This window comes from Phoca vitulina, unplaced genomic scaffold (assembly GCF_004348235.1).
Source record: "Phoca vitulina isolate PV1807 unplaced genomic scaffold, GSC_HSeal_1.0 scaffold11, whole genome shotgun sequence".
NCBI classification, from domain to species: domain Eukaryota; kingdom Metazoa; phylum Chordata; class Mammalia; order Carnivora; family Phocidae; genus Phoca; species Phoca vitulina.
In genome coordinates, this window is record NW_022589714.1 from 24,402,687 (window position 1) to 24,421,241 (window position 18,555).

Here is an 18,555-nt window from a genome sequence, read left to right on the forward strand (position 1 = left end):
TGTATTCAGAACTAGATAGCCAAGCCCTTTCTGAATTCCTGATCCACAGAAACCATGAGAGATAAGGGCAATGATTGTTGCTTTCAGCCACTAAGTTTTGGGGTGGTTTTTTTTACACTACAATATATGAGTGGAACATGTGGAAGAGAGGGTAGGACCAGTTACCAGCCCCTGAATTCTCAGATTTAATAGTATCAATTTCTTCTTTCCCCTGTTCTGGTCCCTGGCTGTGCTTTATCATCAAGAGGGAACAATCAATGTGTGTTGAATAAATGAAGCAGTCTGAAGCAGCTGGGCCCTTTCATCTCATCATCAAAACAGTGTTCAGGGAAAATGCACCAATATTGCACACCCTTGCATTCGAGTCATTGTTATTCCACAAATGGGAAATAAACCTATTTTGTAAAGTGGTCTTATAACTCATATCCTTCTAGAGTTCGGCTTCAAAGTTAACTTCATTTTTTGAGTCTTGGTGCTTTCTTTTCAGTATAAAAGTTAATGCACTGTCTTCAAAATGCTAGCCTATTTATCTGAGTTTTTTAGCCACTGTATACTTAAAGAACGAGTTTAATTTTGAGGTATTGCCTCTACCCAAGGACTTCTTTCTCTGTATTGTTACTTCTCATCCTTCAAATGTGGAATAACAACCTTCAAAGAAAGGTTAGAAAGGAGAGTTTCCAAGGAAAAAAGATTAAAAATTAACTTTAAAATGACCAAATCAAACATTAAAAAAAGTTAAAACATTAGTTTAACTAAGATTGAAAGTATAACTAAGTATTAACTAAGATTAGTTAACTAAGATGTAATTAGTAACTGGTAAATTTCCAGAGTATTATAGGTTCATTATAGGTTCATTATAACTCTTATTTGTAAGTCAGAAAATCCCAGTTTAGGGGACTAATTTAGGCAAAAAAAAAAAAAAAAAGGAATTTGTTGGCTTGTGTAAATAGATCCTATCAAGATCAGCAATACAACTAGCCTCAGAGGTGTCTGGAACCAGAGACTCAACTGTCATTAGGGTCTCCTTCCCGCCCTTTCTTCCTTTTTCTTCCTCACTCCCTAATTCTTGGTTTGTTTCTCCTTGGTTGTTGATCCCCACACCACTCCCAAGACTGACTTCCTCCCCAAGGCTGGGAAAATAGGTGTTAGCAGCTCTTGGGCTCACATCCTCGGAGACAAAGGAATTCTCTTTTGATAGCTCTAATTACAGAAATTGTTTCTCTCTCATTAAGTCATACCAGCTTCTTCCTTTTGGAAGAAATATTTTTCTTTCTTTTTAATTCCATAGTACTTCATCTGTTCTCCTATGGCACTTTTCCATTCTGCCCTCCATTGCCTCCTTAGGGAGCTTAGCTCTCTTAGCAGACTGTAAATTCCAAAAGGGTGGTGATTATGATTAGGTCTTGGGGTTTTGTTTTGTTTTGTTTTTCTGGTTACTAGAACCTATAACATTAACAGTAGTAAGAGGCTTAAGAATATTTTAAATGAATGTTTATTTCTAAAGCAATAGTCATAGTTCAATCTATTCATCCAGGAGATAAATATTCTTCACATAGTTTTGAGAAGCAGCAACTTCATTCAACAGCCTAAGGAAAGGTACCTGCAACCCAGTGGGTGTCTCACTGCAGGAGAGAGTAAAGTGGAATAATGATTGACCACCATGTGGGGGATGGGAATGCTGGTGGGCAGGGATACAGATAGTTAATAGGGCAAAAACATCAAGTCTATAGTGAGTGATATAAAGAGGTTCCAGCAGGCAGGCTTTTGGTATCATGGTAGAAGTCACTGAGACTCGGAGTCATGAATCCAGATCTTGGAAAGGGACTAACAAGAAAAAACAACCTAAGAAGGTGCCAGAGAGATATAGCCAAGGATGACCCAAACTGATAAAATACTCTAGCAGACAAGTGTCAAAGGGGATTTGTCAGAAATTAGAACTGGCAATGCTTGAAGATAGTGACTGGACAGTGGTTCTGGGAACCAGAGGAAGAATTGAGTTTGAAGCCGGGGACCAAGGGACTTCAGCTACTATGTAAAGAAGACAGAAACCAGCTTAGGCCCTACAAGTATAGCGTAGAGGCAATATCCAGAAGCAGGTTTGAGAAACAAATGTGTGAAACTGATGATACCTCCCATTCCCCTCTATGACACCTTCAGGATTTTACCTTTTATTATGAGTATGGAAATATCATGTGTGATGAGATGAAAGAAGAGCAAATAATACTTCCATCTTGAGGTGCTTTTTACTCTTCAGGATAGTTTTTTCTCCTAATGGCAAACTCCCATCTTGCAAAAATGGTATCTTCAATATATTGACAAATTTTGAATAGAAAATATCAAACTAAATGACACCATTGACAGGTTGTTGTTTTTTTTGGTTTGTTTAATGCTCTTATTGCTTGTTTTGATTCAGGGTTTAGTACAGTGCCTTGCAGAGGCTGGTAAAATGTAGAATGTATCACCCACTTCAAAGATTGAAGCTTACTTTGAATTAAGTTCTATCGATCATTGCTATGAAACACAGAAAATATTATTTCATGTCTCTGAGATGGGTTTCTTTATCTGTAAAATATGACTGATGCTAAATATCAGGTGATTATGAAGATGAAGTAAAATGGTGTATTAATAACATTTGATAGAGGACCTGTCTTACAGTAGACAAAGTGAATGCCAGCTACAAATAAATGTCTATGGAATTGAACAATTGTCCTTTGTTCTTATCTTATTTTTAGAGACAACAAATTTAAACACTTGTTGGTTAACATGTTGTATTTACTAAATCTTGGTAACTTGGAAACTGAAACAATATTGCCACTTCAAGTACATGTGGGGAGGTGGTGGGGGTAGGGGAGGGGATTGGAAAAGTTCTGCTTCAGGTACTGATAGACTAGACCATTTTGGTTCATCCTTCTGACTAAATGTATTTTTTTTTTTAAGATTTTATTTATTTGACAGAGAGAGACACAGCGAGAGAGGGAACACAAGCAGGGGGAGTGGGAGAGGGAGAAGCAGGCTTCCCACTGAGCAGGGAGCCCAATGCAGGACTCGATCCCAGAACCCTGGGAGCAGGGCCTGAGCCAAAGGCACATGCTTAACGACTAAGCCACCCAGGTGCCCCCTGACTAAATACATGCTGAGGTTGATAGAAAGTCAATCTGAAGGCATGAGAGAGCAACGAAAGAAGTAAAACTTTGTGGACCAAGATGGAAGAGAGGAGGGAAGCCAAGAATGGTGAGCCTGGCACTTGAGACTGCTTTCTTCCTTAAGGTGGTTGTCAATTTCAGAAGCAGAAGCTGAAAATCTGAAAAGTTTGGTTTTAAAATTGTTTTTGAATAGGTAACATATTCATAAGGTACAACATTTACAGCATACAGGGACAATAGTGAAAGTTTCCTTTTCATTCCTGTTCTTTGGATACTATTTCCCTTTCCAGGGGGCGACCAGGGTTACACACAATATATTCTTGTGTGTCTGAAAATTGGTACAAAGTGCTAGATAGATTTCTAAGGAGTCGCATGGCAGATCCATCAGTGCCTGTTTGAAGCTAGTTTACCACTCAAATAAAGCTATAGTTTGGGCCAGTCACTTTCAACCAATATTCTTAAATATTTGTTTAAAATGTATTGAGGGGGAAATAATTTTATTTTTTAATTTTTAAAGATTTATTTATTTAATATTTTTTAAGGATTTTATTTATTTATTTGAGAGAGAGAGAGAAAGAGCGAGCTCAAGTGGGGGGCGGGGCTGAGGGAGAAAGAAGCAGACTCCCACTGAGCAGGGAGCCCAATACGGGGCTTGATCCCAGGACCTGAAGATCATGACCTGAACCAAAGGCAGATGCTTAACCGTTTGAGTCACCCAGGTGCTCCTATTTATTTATTTTAGAGAGAGAGAGAGCATGAAGGGCAGAGGGAAAGGGAGAGAGAATCTCCAGCAGACTGTGCTGAGCAGAGTCCACCTTGGGGCCCGGAGCCCATTTTGGGACTTGAAGCCCGACTTGGGGCTTGATCTCACAATCCTGAGATCACGACCTGAGCAGAAACTGAGAGTGGGTAGCCCAAACGACTGACCCACTCAGGAGCCCCAGAGGGGAAGATAATTTTAAAATAAATATTGTGTGTAGATATCAATCCACTTATTCCATTCATTAGCCAATATTCCAAAAAAAAAAGTAAAAATATTTGCTATAAGTTTTGTAGTTTTCCTCTATCTTCTGTTTTCTTTTATGAGTTATGAGTTTTTCAAACCACACAAATTTGTGAGAGCCACGGACAGTGTGTGGGTCTTGCAAAAATACTCAACATAGACATGTTGGCATAATGAGGACTTCTTAAAGCCTCCAATAGAACTGTTGTCTACATTGGTTAGAGTGGGGTCAATTTAACTTTTTCTTAGTGTCGGTTGCCTCTAAAAATCTGAATTAATTATAATTTATTCTATTCATCCTCTTCAAGTTAACTTCACACTGTTTTAATTAATATCCTTATGTAAATGTATGCTGTTTCTTGTTCTTTTTTTGTATTCTTCTATTTTACCATGTAGCTTTAAAATTAGAGGCCTCCTGTTTTAATTTCCCATCCATTCTAATTTTCCCACTTACTGAGTGTTTTTAATTTTTAATCAATCTTTATTTTTAATATCAATCTGCTTCTTTAAATTTTAATTTATTTCATTTAAAAAATTCCTCCTAGCTTTTGAATGTTTGTCCTTATTTCATTATTGTTTATAGTCTGTGCTTATTATTGATTTATCTGTATAAGAGAGAAGTACCAGAACTTAGTCAAAAAGAGGCATGGACCTACCAAGCTTAAGGAAATTGATTTTAATTTATAATAATTGGGAAAGGCAAGGGTTTGAAAGATAGCCAGCTGGTATCATCATCCAAATTTGTCTATATTACTGATTTTAACCATTACATTTAGACTTTCCAGAAGGATTACAACTTGTTTGTTTATTCCATTTCTTGGCTAAGATTGGGAATTGTATTTCCCAGAATCCCTTTTCCCACATGGTTCCAGGTTAGAATTGGACAAAAGAAGACTTTGTATGGGATTTGGAAAGTGCATGAAATTGAAGCTGTTATGCTCAGAGAGTCATTGCCATCAAACTGGGTGATGGTAGAAGTACCTAGTGAGTCCTACCTTGTCCTTTTTTATCTCAAATCAGTGTCTTGCCTCTCTTGCCACCTACTGGTCCTGCTGACCAATGGCAGCCCCTGACCTACACTGGACGTGTGTAGCTACACAAAGGCGACTATTTCCTAAAGGTGACAGCTGGAAGAGACCTCTCCGTGAATTCTCCCTTTGCAGTCCCACTTTGGCAAGCAGCTGAGCTTGGTGTGTTGGATTTCTCTACCAGCTCTAGTTTGCCCACTCACACCTTGCCTATTTTTCTGATTCTCTGACTCCCTTACCAGACCTTCACTTTTGAAACTCTTCTTATATTTGTGTAAGGTCCAATTATCATAATAAATCCCTAATTCTCATCATATTTACAGTGGCTCTGTTTTCCTACTCATACACTTGGAATCTTTTGATCTTTCTGCTCTGTTGTCTTTATTGCTTCAACAGTATCTTTCCTTTTGGCTGCAAAATGGCCACTACAACCAACCATTATGCTCTCACATGACGTTACCACAAGCAAGAAGCAGGAGTATTGGCACCTAAAAGTCTTTCTCTTTATATTCTTCTCCTATTTCAGGGATGAAAAATTTTACCGGAAAGCCTTAGCAGAATCTTCCTTAAGTCTTCAGTCAGAACAGTATCAGGTACCTCCCTCTGGCCACTGACAAATGGAGTGGATTGCCATAACTGGTTTAGACCTGGGCTCCTGCGTCCTGGCTGCCCATAAGGATAACCTGGAAGCTTTTAGAACATACTTTCACCTGTGCCCAACTTGCACAGATTCTGATTTAATTGCTCTGGGGTTATGCTTTGGTATTTGTAAAATTCTCCCATGGCTTGGCTCAAACATGATTCATTCTCTGGAGCAACAAAACAAAACAGCAGACAAAATCAGAATTCTGTACAAGGAAGAAGGTAGAAATGCCTGTAGGGTAGACAATCAAGAGTGACTTAGGACTTTTTATTCTATTTTATTTATTTTAAGTGATCTCTACATCCAACATGGGGCTTGAACTCATGACCCCAAGATCGAGTCGCATGCTCTTCTGACTGAGCCAACCAGGTGACGCAGGATTTAAAAAAAAATTTTCTTTTTACTATCTCATTTAAGGATGATCGATAGAGGGGCACCTGGGTGGCTCTGTCGGTCAGGCATCCAACTCTTTAACTCAGCTCAGGTCTTGATCTTAGGGTCATGAGTTCAAGTTCCGTACTGGGCTCCATGTGGGCGTGGAGCCTACTTAAAAAAAAAAAAGAGTTTGATCTACAGAATAGACAGCAATATGACTAAAATCACCATCATTTGCATCATATAAAATCATTAAGCACTACCATATTTTATATGTTATTTGAAGCATATGTTCCATTTTGATTAACTCTAGGAAATTTAATAGGACAGCTATTCTTCCATTCCTTAGTTACTTGAACTAAAGTCATCTTGAATGTGCTACCAGACTATGTTGCACAGGGCTTAATAAATAACTATTCCTTTTTGGGGTGCATAACATTAAAAAAAATCTAAATAAACATACAGGGACACCTGGGTGGCTCAGTCTGTTAAGGGGCTGTTTTCGACTCAGGTCATGATTTCCGGGTCCTGGGATCAAGCCCCATGTCGGGCTCCCGGCTCAGCGAAGAATCTGCTTCTCCCTCTCCCTCTGCCGCTCCCCTTGCTCATGCTTTCTCTCTCTCTGTATCTCTCTGTCTCAAATGAATAAATAAAATCTTAAAAACAAACAAACAAATAAATAAATAAACAGACAAATCCCTTATCAGGAAAAATATTAAGTGATTTTCAGAAATTTCACCTAGCCTTGTCAAAGATTTGATGAGGTGATATTCCAGTTAAAGAAACTATAGAATGCTAAGATGTTCTGAGGTTGACTTTGATCAGAGTATCCCAGTCCAGCTATCTCTTTGCCAAATATGCTTTTGCTAAGACCCGCAGAAAGAAAAAAAAGGTATAACTTTGAGTGTAAGAAAGTATGTGTTCCAATATGCAGGTTACTTGAAGGAAAGGAAACACATAGGGTCCTTCATTTTAGGATCAAATCCAGCTACTAAGAATATTAGTCACTGAAAGGCACATTCCAGAAATGTACCAAATCTAAAGTATTGGCTTATTTACTCTGTCACTCATTAGCATCATAGCTTTCTTTTCTTTTCTTTTCTTTTTTAAAGATTTATTTATTTGAGAGAGAGAGAGGGAGAGAGCATGCGAATGGGGAAGGGACAGATGGAGAAGGAGAAGGTGAGAAGGGGACACCCACTGAGTTGGAGGTGGCCCATGGTGGGGGTTTGATCTCAGGACCCTGAGTTGGACGCCCAACCTACTGAGCCCCATAGCTTTCTTTTTTTAAAGTTTATTTTTTTAGTAATCTCTACATCCAATGTGGGGCTTAAACTCACAACCCGAAGATCAAGGGTTACATGCCCTTCTGACCGAGCCAGTCAGGCACCCCTAGCATCATCGCTTTTGATAGACCAGTTCTCTAAGGATTGGCGAGCAACTTCACCTTTTAAAATGAAATCATGCTTAATCAGTGTCTGCAAATTGGAGAAGTTACAGGCTATACTTGACTTAAGCAACATGATTGCTTTTATCTTACAGAAAGAAAATTGGTTTTAAAATTGTATATTTATTTTTAAATATATTCACATGGTTCAGAATTTAAAAGGAGTACCTATGAAGACATCTTACCAAAACCAACCAAACAAACCCTGATTTGAATGAATCTTTATCACTAACAATTTACAGAAAATACAAAAGCACAGATGAGCATGTTGAATGCTACCATGTGAACGCAGCTGGCAACAACCAGAATACAGAAACATCTATAGGCCAAATAGTCCAATTTCTTCAACAAATAAATTACAAAGGACAAAAAAGTAATTGAGAGAGAATCTATAAATTAAAAGAAACATGCCAACCAATTGCAATGTATGCAATTTATGTGAATCCTAAGTTGAACAATCTTAAAAAAAAATTCATGAGACAATCAGGGAAATTTGAACAGTGATTAGCTAAATTGGATACTTAATGATATTAAGCAATTATTGCCAATTGTTAGGTCTGATATAATATTGAGGTATGTTTCAAAAAGATAAATGATCATTTAGCAATGTACAACGAAATATATTTGGATGAAATGATGTTCTATCAGGCAGTTGCTCCAAATAACCCAGCGGGGTATTGCTGTATCAGGGATATCTATTGCTGCATACCAAATTTCCTCAAAATTTAGCAACTTAAAACAAGCAACATTTATCTCACCGTTTCTGTGGGGCAGGAATCCAGAAGTAGCTTGGCTACTTGGCTTGGTGGCCCTGGCTCAGGGTGTCTGTAGTCATCAGAAGGCTGGAGAATCTGCTTTCAAGTTTACTCAGGGGTTGTTGGCTGACTTCAGTTCCTCTGGCTGCAGCTAAACACCTCACTTTTCTTACTTTCTATAGGCTCCTTGGGTGTCCTCAGGATGTTGCAGCTGGCTTCCCCAAGAGCAGAGCCCAAGATGTAGCTGCAGGTTTTTTTTATAACCTAATCTCAGAAGTGATGCACCATCACTTCTGCTATATTCTATTGGTCATGCAGACAAACCCTGGCACAATGTAAAATGGGACCACTAATGGGAATACATAACAAGGGATAAGGATCATTAGGGCTATCCTAGAAGCTGGCTACCATATTGACCCACTGTTCTATGGGCTTTGGTCAAGCTTCTATCCATTCTCTGACCTTCATAAACCCATACCCTGACTGGTGGACCACAATGGTATGTCCGATTTCAGTGTAAGTTCAAGTGATTGTCTAGTATAAGTCCCAGAAGTTTTGGATATTTCCCTTTCCAAAGGGAACAAAGTCAACCGTTAAACAGACTCTAGGGAAGGCTTGAAAGAAAATTCACCATAAACACTGGCAGAAGAGTGAAAAGTCCTTTCAGACTCTGAACTGTCTTAGATTTGGGAATTGGAAAAGATCATGAATCCCGCTACAGGGTCTTGAATTATGTTTTCTGGCCAGAAGACCCATACTTAGTGGAAAAGTATGGGTGTCAGGTGGTACATTATAAGCTGTCCATCTATTTCATTTCTAGGGATTCCATGATGAACTAATCACCACCACAGAACCCAGAAACAAATTAACACTAATTACCATTACATCTCTGTGGCTTATTATAGTAATTTCACCTATCGTATCTCTAACAAGCTAGCGCTGTCACCCGACCTCTAACACTCCAAGATCTCATTTTTCGCCTTGGAGTTGGGTGATCCAAATCCTTTGTGGTATCCTGCAATATTATTTCCTCTACACAGAAGACACCTACTGCAGAGCTCACCATAGAAAGTGGTGTCATCATCCCTAACCTATTTCTTAATGCCTTGGTAAATGGCAAGTCCTCTGGATTACCACAGAAGCTACAGTTCAGGTTGCATATAATACATCCATGTCAACATTCCCATTTCCTTATGCATTTGAATAGCTTTTTCTAAAGTAGTGGTTCTGAAAGGGTTTTCCTAGGACCAGCAGCTGCACCTGAGAACTCGTTAGAAATTCAAATACACAGATCCCAGTCTAGACCTACTAAATTAGAAATTCTGGGGATAGGGTGCAGCAATCTGTGTTTTAACAAGCCCTCCAGTGATTCTGATGCAGGCTTAAGTTTGAGAATCACCATCTTCGTGAATAAGGGTAGGGTAGAAAAACCACTTGACTACTGTAGTTTCAACATAACTAAAAATTTCTCATATTATTATTTACTTTCAAAAATTAAAGTTTAGGGCGCCTGGGTGGCTCAGTCAGTGTGTCTGACTCTTGACTTTGGCTCAGGTCATGAGATCAAGCCCCACATCGGGCTCCATGCTTAGAGGGAAATCTGCTTGGGATTCTCTCTTTCCCTCTCCCTCTGTCCTTGCTCCTCACTCTTGTGTGCTCCCCATCTCTCTCAAATAAATAAAATAAATCTTTAAAAGAATTAAAGTTATAATTCAGAGAAAGGAATTGCTTATTTTGAGCAAAACCTAAGAACATAAGAAAACTGTAGAAAAAGGTGAAAGAAACTGAATGCTGGAAGGGCTAGAAAAATTATTTTACTTTTTAAAAAAATATTTTATTTTTAAGTAATCTCAGGACTGGAACTCACAACCCTGAGATCAAGATTGCATGTCCCTACTGGCTGAGCCAGCCAGGTGCCCCTATTTTTCTTCCTACTGAGTTTGGGAATTTATTTTTGTATCTTTCAGATAGGATAAAAAGATCACCCCAAGGCCCAATTTCAAAGGAATGGGGTACTGTTTAGCTTTGTGAACTCTGTTAACAGTCAGAAAAAGAGTCTTCATTGATGGTACTGTCAGAGTTGTTAAAACTAAGTCAGAACTCAGTCAGTCATTTTTTTCATCCATCAGGAGGTAGAACTGGTAGGCAGAATTATTTTTCAAGTAGAAATTGTTGGTAATTTTAGATTCTCCATAAGGAACAACTTGATTTGTATGTGCAACCAGATAAGCAACTCAATGCCAAGTTGGAAGTTTATCCTGTTGAGGTTTTGCTGTTTGAGCTGCACTTTTGAGATGGGTTTGAGTATTTATTTATTTATTTATTTTATTTATTTTTTTAAAGATTTTATTTATTTACTTGACAGAGAGAGACAGTGAGAGAGGGAACATAAGCAGGGAGAGTGGGAGAGGGAGAAGCAGGCTTCCCGCGGAGCAGGGAGCCCGATGCGGGGCTCGATCCCAGGACCCTGGGATCATGACCTGAGCCGAAGGCAGACGCTTAACCGACTGAGCCACCCAGGCGCCCCGGTTTGAGTATTTAGATGCACCCAAGAGCCCTATCAAACTTGGCGGTAATAATCGTCATGCATAGCATATGGATGAGGCATAACTACAGCTATCATTAATGGGTTTTTTTTTTTTTAAGAATTTTATTTATTTATTTGACAGAGAGAGACACAGCGAGAGAAGGAACACAAGCAGCGGAGTGGGAGAGGGAGAAGCAGGCTCCCCACCGAGCAGGGAGGCCGACGCGGGGCTCGATCCCAGGACCGTGTCATCATGACCTGAGCCGAAGGCAGACGCTTAGCGACTGAGCCACCCAGGCGCCCCAGCTATCATTAATGTTTGTTTAAATATTTGCTTTCTTTGAATCTGTGTTTTAATGACATTCAGCTGGTAGCTACCCATGAAAATTATTTGAATATACCTTTGCAACAGAAGCAGTTTAATATACTTCTTTTGCAATCCAGAACCTTTAGGGAGAGGTTATTTTTGTTTAGATACACTATTATGCTATACACAAAAGTGCAAGTTTAAATTTTGATCTCTAGCCTAAATTCCATGAAGGCAGGGACCAAGTTGGTCCTCATTACTTTGTCTTCAGTGCCAAATACATGGTACATAATGCTTATTCAATGAACATCTATGGAATTAACGAACAATTTCCTGATTCTAGTTAATTGAAAAATTCAATAGCTCTCTGAAGGCTGGGAGAATTTTGCCTCTCTTCTTGCCCTTAGCCCTGCCAACAAACCAGAAGAATCTCTACTGTTTTTTAAAAAGAAAAAGTGCTTCTTACCTAGAAGAATATGTATGCTTTGAACTGACAAAAAGCATCTAATAATCGCATTTGGCATTTAATAAGTGAATAAATCCCAGCAAACATAATAACAAGTCATAAAATACTAACTAGTAAAAACAGAATAATTTGTCTTACATGACTGTAAGTATGCTTTTTACTATGCTAATTTTTTAAAAAGGTGTTCTTTTAAAAAAAATAGATTTATTTATTTATTCGTTCATTTATTTATTTATTTAGAATGTGTGTGAGTGGGGGAGGGGCAGAGGAAGAGGGACAGAGAAAATCTCAAACACCCTTGGCTGAGCACAGAGCCAGACTCTGGGCTTGACCTTACAACCCTGAAATCATGACCTGAGCCGAAATTAGGAGTAGGCCCTTATCCTTACCGACTGAGCCACCCAGGAACCCTTAGTATGCTAATTTTTTTAATGATTGAATTCAAATTAGGGAAATCCCCGGGCAGAGATTTCTCTGAAACCCTGTCCTTTGAGAAAGAAATAGGTATTTAAGTATGTTGAAGGAGGGTGCGGGTGGGAGGTGGGGCTAGTTGTTAATAGTCGTTAAGTATTGTCATGTTATAGGTTTTGCATTATGACAATTACAGAAACCAACTGATGGGTTGGTTTCCCTCAGGCTGAACTGAATTCTTGGCTGACAAGAAATGGGAATTATTGGTGAAGTTCTTTTTTCTTTTTTTATGTGCTTCACTAAATTCTTTAATTGAGTTTTTATTGGTTGTTTTGAGGATCAGTACAGACATTTCAATTTGTACACAATTGTTAACGTACATACCGAAAATCTAAAAAAACCATGTAGTTGTGATTCTTTTCTAAAAGTTATTCCAGTGACCTTCCAGCTTAAAATTTGGAGGCAAATTTTCCTTAACAGTGTATCAAGTACCAAGATCTTCAAATGCTGATACACTGTTACATTGTTAAGTCCCATTAATTCACAATTTAATATCATATACACTACATACTCAAATTCTCAATCTTGCACAGCACATTAACAGAGTTACTAGGAAAACTGGACTACCACGACCAAGATGTTACAGAGTGCACAAGAATTCTGACCGGAAGAGCCAAGATCTAGGAGTGGTTTTCTTTAGGAAACAATTCTACCAAAAACAACATGGGAATAGAAGTAATTTAAAATATTCAAGACATAGTAAATGCACGACTGACTCCAAATTGCCATTTAGTATGCTTGGTATTATAGGATATAAAAACTACCCCATCTATGGAATGTTGAGCTGACACCCAAGACAATCAAAGCCTCCCACATTCAATATCCCACTATTTCCTGGTTGTACCAAAAAATAAACAACCAGCAAATGATTTCATCTCTTAAAAAAAAGCATTTACACTTAAAAAATGGGATGAGGTGGGATTCCCTCCTTCTTAAAAATGTTTCTAGAGCTACTAAAAAACTTGCATTTACAAAATAGTTGATAAAAATATTCCTCTGGATTGTACAAGAAGGGCGACAGGGACCACTGATAAGACATGGTTTATGGTATTAATCAGACTTGGCTTCTTTCTCTCCTGCTTCATCGGAGGCTGGACTCTCCTCATTTTTAGCTTCTCCGTTTTCTGCAGGTAAGTCTTCTTTCGTTTCCTGGTTAGCCACTTCAGCCTGTTTTCCCTTTGCTCCCCTTTTCCCCTTTGTTTGCACTTTTTTGTCTTAAGATTTATCCTTTCCTGCCGCCTTTTTTGGCTTCGTTTCCACTTTTGCAGGAGCGGGTTTAGCTGACAACCTCGCCGACCTCCTCTTGGGCTCCTCCTTGGCCGCCCCCTCGGCGGAGCTGACCTTCCTCTTGGGCATCGTGGCGGCGGGGCGGGCGCGTGCCGGGTGCCTGCGGGCCGCGGCGCGCCGAGAGCCTTCGCGAAGCTGGGCTGCCTCAGGCCGCTACCGCTCCTCCCGCCGCCCGAGCCGCTGCGACCCGCCGCGGGGGCGGTGGGAGAACCGGATCATTGGTGAAGTTCTTATCAACAGTTTGGCTGGGCTTCTAGTGTGAAAACTTCTAGTAGGTTTTTTTAAATTTATCAATTAACATATAAATGTATTACTGGTTTCAGAGGCAGAGGTCAGTGATTCATCAGTCTTATATAATACCCAGTGCTCATTACATCATGTGCTCTCCTTAATGTCCATCACCCAGTTTTAGTAGTTTTTAAAAAATTTTTTATTGTTATGTTAATCGCCATACATTACATCATTTGTTTTTGATGCAGTGTTCTATGATTCATTGTTTGTTTATAACACCCAGTGCTCCATGCAGAACGTGCCCTCTTTAATACCCATCACCAGGCTAACCCATCCCCCCACCCCCCTCCCCTCTAGAACCCTCAGTTTGTTTCTCAGAGTCCATAGTCTCTCATGGTTCGTCTCCCCCTCCGATTTCCTCCCCTTCATTCTTCCCCTCCTGCTATCTTCTTCTTTTTTTTTTTTAACATATATTGTATTATGTTTCAGAGGTACAGATCTGTGATTCAACAGTCTTGCACAGTCTAGTAGGTTTTTGATGAACACAGACTGAATAAAAGAATTAGAGTGAGTCACACCTATCCAGATCTCATTAGATCGAATAGAAGCTGAACTGTTGATTATTCCTTCAAACTAGGGGCTCTTTTTAGCTGTGTATTCATTATTTGAGTCCCTATGTAAATTAAGTTCTAGGGAAGCAAAATATAGTATTTTCATTGATGAACATCCACTTATAAAATTAGTCTACAAGTATTTCTCCCTAATTAACATTAGCATTGTGAATTACATCCAAACCCATCTGTTGGTCATTTTTTTTGCCAGTGTAGCCAACAACACAATGTAAACATATGCAAGTGAAATTTAAGTTTCAGTATTGTTCGGAGTCAATGAAAGTGCTTTTGGAGAACTTCTCAAATCACCACCAAGCAGGGGGAGCGGCAGACAGAGGGAGAAGCAGGCTCCCTGCTGAGCAAGGAGCCCAATGTGGGACTCGATCCCAGCACTCTGGGATCATGACCTGAGCTGAAGGCAGACGCTTAACCTGCTGAGCCACCCAGGCATCCCCCAAAAGTTATTAGATGAGTTTCTGGTAGAGTTAAATCAATTAAAAATTGGAAGAAAGAAAATTTATATGGTTGCCATAGTACATGCCATAGTAGCTTCAAGACAAATTATCTGAATAACTGGTTGATAAGGATCTTTGGGAAAAAGCCCTGGAATATTTTTGCAAAAATGACCGACTCCGTGATCACAGTTAGTAAATCAAAAGTGAAATGGACATTATGTTGTTGATCTTACCATTTTTTTTTGGAGAAATTATATTCTGCTCCCCCCCAAATCAACACTTGATTAAATTGAAATTGAATGAACGAGCTGTTTCTTATTAGATTCTTCCATTGTCATTTTTTAAAAAGTGTGTTTATATGTATTAGTTTGTATATCTATAAATGGATGTCAAGTTTTCTGAAAACACGTTCTGCAGAATACTATAGTCCCAGTCATCTGTGAAAAAAAGGAACCCACAGCTGTACAGAGTATTTTGTTTCCCACTCTCTGCTAGTCTCCCTTCTGCTCTGTGCCCAAAGGGTTTATCATAGACTCCAGGTTCCTTTGCCCTGCCTTCTTCTTGGATTGGGCTAAGGGGAGGAGGGCTGAAGGAGAATGGGGAGTAAGCAGGACATTAAAGGAGATGGGGAAATGGAGATAGCTATTTATTCCTGGCTCTCTCCCCTCCCTTCTGCGGGATTGCCGCGAGTTAGTTGGCTGTCTTCCTACTAGAGTCACAGCTTCTGTGAGGCGGTCCTTTCCATTTAGCTGTTCTGTCCAATTGTCAACTGCTCCCCCCTTCCTTGCCTCTTTAGGCCTGGAGATGGTAACAGTACTGCAGTCTCCCTTGTTGGTTTCCCTCTATTAAATGTTCTCAATTGACCACTGGGAATGTACCATCTGTTTCCTTCGGGGAGCTGACTTATTCAATAGTTATATTATTATATTGTACTCTTGGAAAGATAAAAAATTTAAATTAACACAGTAAAGGCATTAGCAGTAAATAATATCTAAATTTAGGTCAGTGTTTGCCAAACTTATTTATTCATGGCACCATTTTCCTAAGAACATCCCTTGAACATTTTAGATTATAAAATTTGCCTTAAAACATACAAAGCCAAATATAATGGTTTATAGTTTTGATGATGAAGGGCAATCATTATAAATATCTGTAATTGTTCTGTGCTCTGTGTGAAACACTGATGGGCTGAAGGTCTACAGAGGTATATAAGCCTAAGGCTGTTAGTCCATAGCATTGATGTGTCCCAAATGGCTGTGCTTTTTAAATTCAGCTTAGTTTTCATAGTCCAAGTCTTTCAATATCAGGTTGGCAAGTATATCTTGCCCATGTGCTTCTCTCCCCATGCTCTGCATCTTACCTCTAGTCTGGCAGGAAACCAAATTACAAATGCTGGCTAAAGTTACTCTAAAATAAGATTAAATAGGCTTAAATAAGCACCTTTGATTCCCTAGTAAGCACACACTTGGATGTCTAAACTTCATGACATCTATTTTGGTTGCTTGGGAACTTTATCCCCTATGCTTGATATTTCAGTTATGTGGGATGTTACTGTGGATATACTCTTTAAAAAACAAATTTACTTTAGGGGTACCTGGCTGGCTCAGTGGGTAGAGCATGTGAATCTTGATCTCAGGGTTGAGTTCAAGCCCCACGGGCATAGGGCTTACTTAAAAAAATAAAAATAAAAAACAGAAGTGAGTAAGTTTATAAACTCTGATGTGGTAGCAATTACTGCTGTAAATTTCTAGCTTTTCAGCACAGTAGGATTGCATTTTTCGTGCTGGTGGCTATGTAACCAGTTCTATCCAATGAGTTGGATATGTGTTATGACTTCTTAGTCAAGAACTTAATTATCAAAGCCCTTTTGGCCTTTTGTCACAACTAGCACTGTTCTAGAGAGAAGATGCTCCATCAGCTTGGGTGGATGGCTATGAAGCTTAAGTAAGGAATATCTAAATAATTTTCAAGGTTGGTTATTTCTGCAGCATTATCCTAGCCTATCCTGATTTACTTCAAAAAGGGTCTTGTAAAAAAAGGAAAAGGTTCAATCTAAATGAAGAAATTTACACAATCACATGGTATTCACACTTCTTTAAAGAAAATGAGTTCCGTAGGCAGTTCAAGAACTCCTAAAACCTTTAACAATGATTACATTAAAAAGGTCAGGCATGTCATCATAGCTGTGTGTAGTAGTCACATGTTTGACTCCCTGCATTTTTTTTAAAAAAGATTTTATTTGAGAGTAGGGCAAGCGACAGAGGGGAAGAATCTCAAGCAGACTCCCTGCTGAACATGGAGCCAGAAGGGGGGACTCAATTCAACAACTCCAAGATGATGACCTGAGCTGAAAGCAAGTCACTCAACTGACTGAGCCACCCGGGTACCCTGAATCCCTGCATTCTAGTTATCAGATAGTCACCTAACTGGAGGCTTATAGCCCTTATGTATAAAATTGGGAAAATACAGGATTTTAAGATAATCAAATTATGAAAATTACCTGACAAAAAGATCCTTAATGGTAGCTATCATAATAGCTATATTAATTGGTTAGTCTGGCAATATGTCTCTAGGTTTTGCTTTCAACTAAAGGACTGCATTCTCTTGTTATGATTCAGTAATCACATTACTTACTTGTCAGCATTATGGTTCCTATAGACAGGCCTAGTCAACTAGTCACTATTTATATCATCCTATTGATGGAAATTGTTATCCAAAACCAAGTAACCAAATTTTCAAACACCATCTGATAACTTCTTATATTCAAGATCTCAACTCATTTTTTCTATTTTATTTCTTATTAGATATAAGGAATCTCCCAGAATGTATAATGGGTATTTCTATAGTCATATTTACAAGACACAAAATATTTGGATAAAAAGCAAATTTCATCATTTGTATACTGTACAGATGAGGTTTATAAATTGATTTTAAGCACCATATATATACAATCCAATACTGCAAACCAACAATGTTTCAAACTCAAGATGTTTCATTCATCATGATGGCACCTCCTCTCAATAAACAAATGCTGTTTTATGGGCTGTGTGATAGTAGCAATTATCACTGTTATCAATTACACAAAATTATCAAATTATCTTCAGGGGCAGGCTGCATTTAAAAAAGAGCAAAACAACAACAAAAAAACCCAGGTTAAATAACTAGTCCCAATTACGAAAGATCTAAGATTTAAAGAACTAAGGGTCCCCAGGGACCCCTCCTTATTCCTTTGTCTTGGCTCTTAGTTTCAAAAACGGTATATATTAGGTGCTAAACTGGCACAAAGAGATGGAAGCAAAATCTTTAAAACACAATGTGGAGTACCATTTTTTTCTGAATCTGTTTTACCTATTAAAAAAAAAAATCAGACAAGGATATCTGTCCCTTTCAGATTAACATGAGCTATGCAAAGGAAGCACTTTAGATTACTGAAAGAAATTTAACATTTATTAGGCCCTCATGTGCCAAATATTATATTCAAATATCAAAACCTATAAAGGCATCCATTATTTGCAAATAAGAAAATAGGCTCAGAAGTTGCCCACAACAAGTTACTGTTTGGTGGAACTGAACTTCAAATTAAGGCCTTCCTCTACAGTTTCTCAATAGAGCATAGTACACTGGTTCAAAATTATTTAAACCTTTAAAAATCAAAGTCTATAATGGAAAGTACTTTTAATATTAAGCAGTTCTCATGACTGTAACAAATTGTGTCGATAAAGGGCTTTTTAAATGTCAACTTCATTTAATCCTTCATTTGTTAAAAAAAAAAAGAGGACATACTTCAAATGGCACTAAGTGAAGCA

General features: G+C 38.6%; 1 pseudogene across 1 annotated transcript; it reads right to left on the reverse strand.

Moving 5' to 3' along the window:
- Positions 1-12,412: 12,412 nt before the first annotated feature.
- On the reverse strand, positions 12,413-13,624 carry LOC116635840 (annotated as a pseudogene). Its single transcript, XR_004300219.1, has one exon. The product of XR_004300219.1 is annotated as a non-histone chromosomal protein HMG-14-like (transcript).
- Between the last annotated feature and the right edge of the window lie 4,931 nt (positions 13,625-18,555).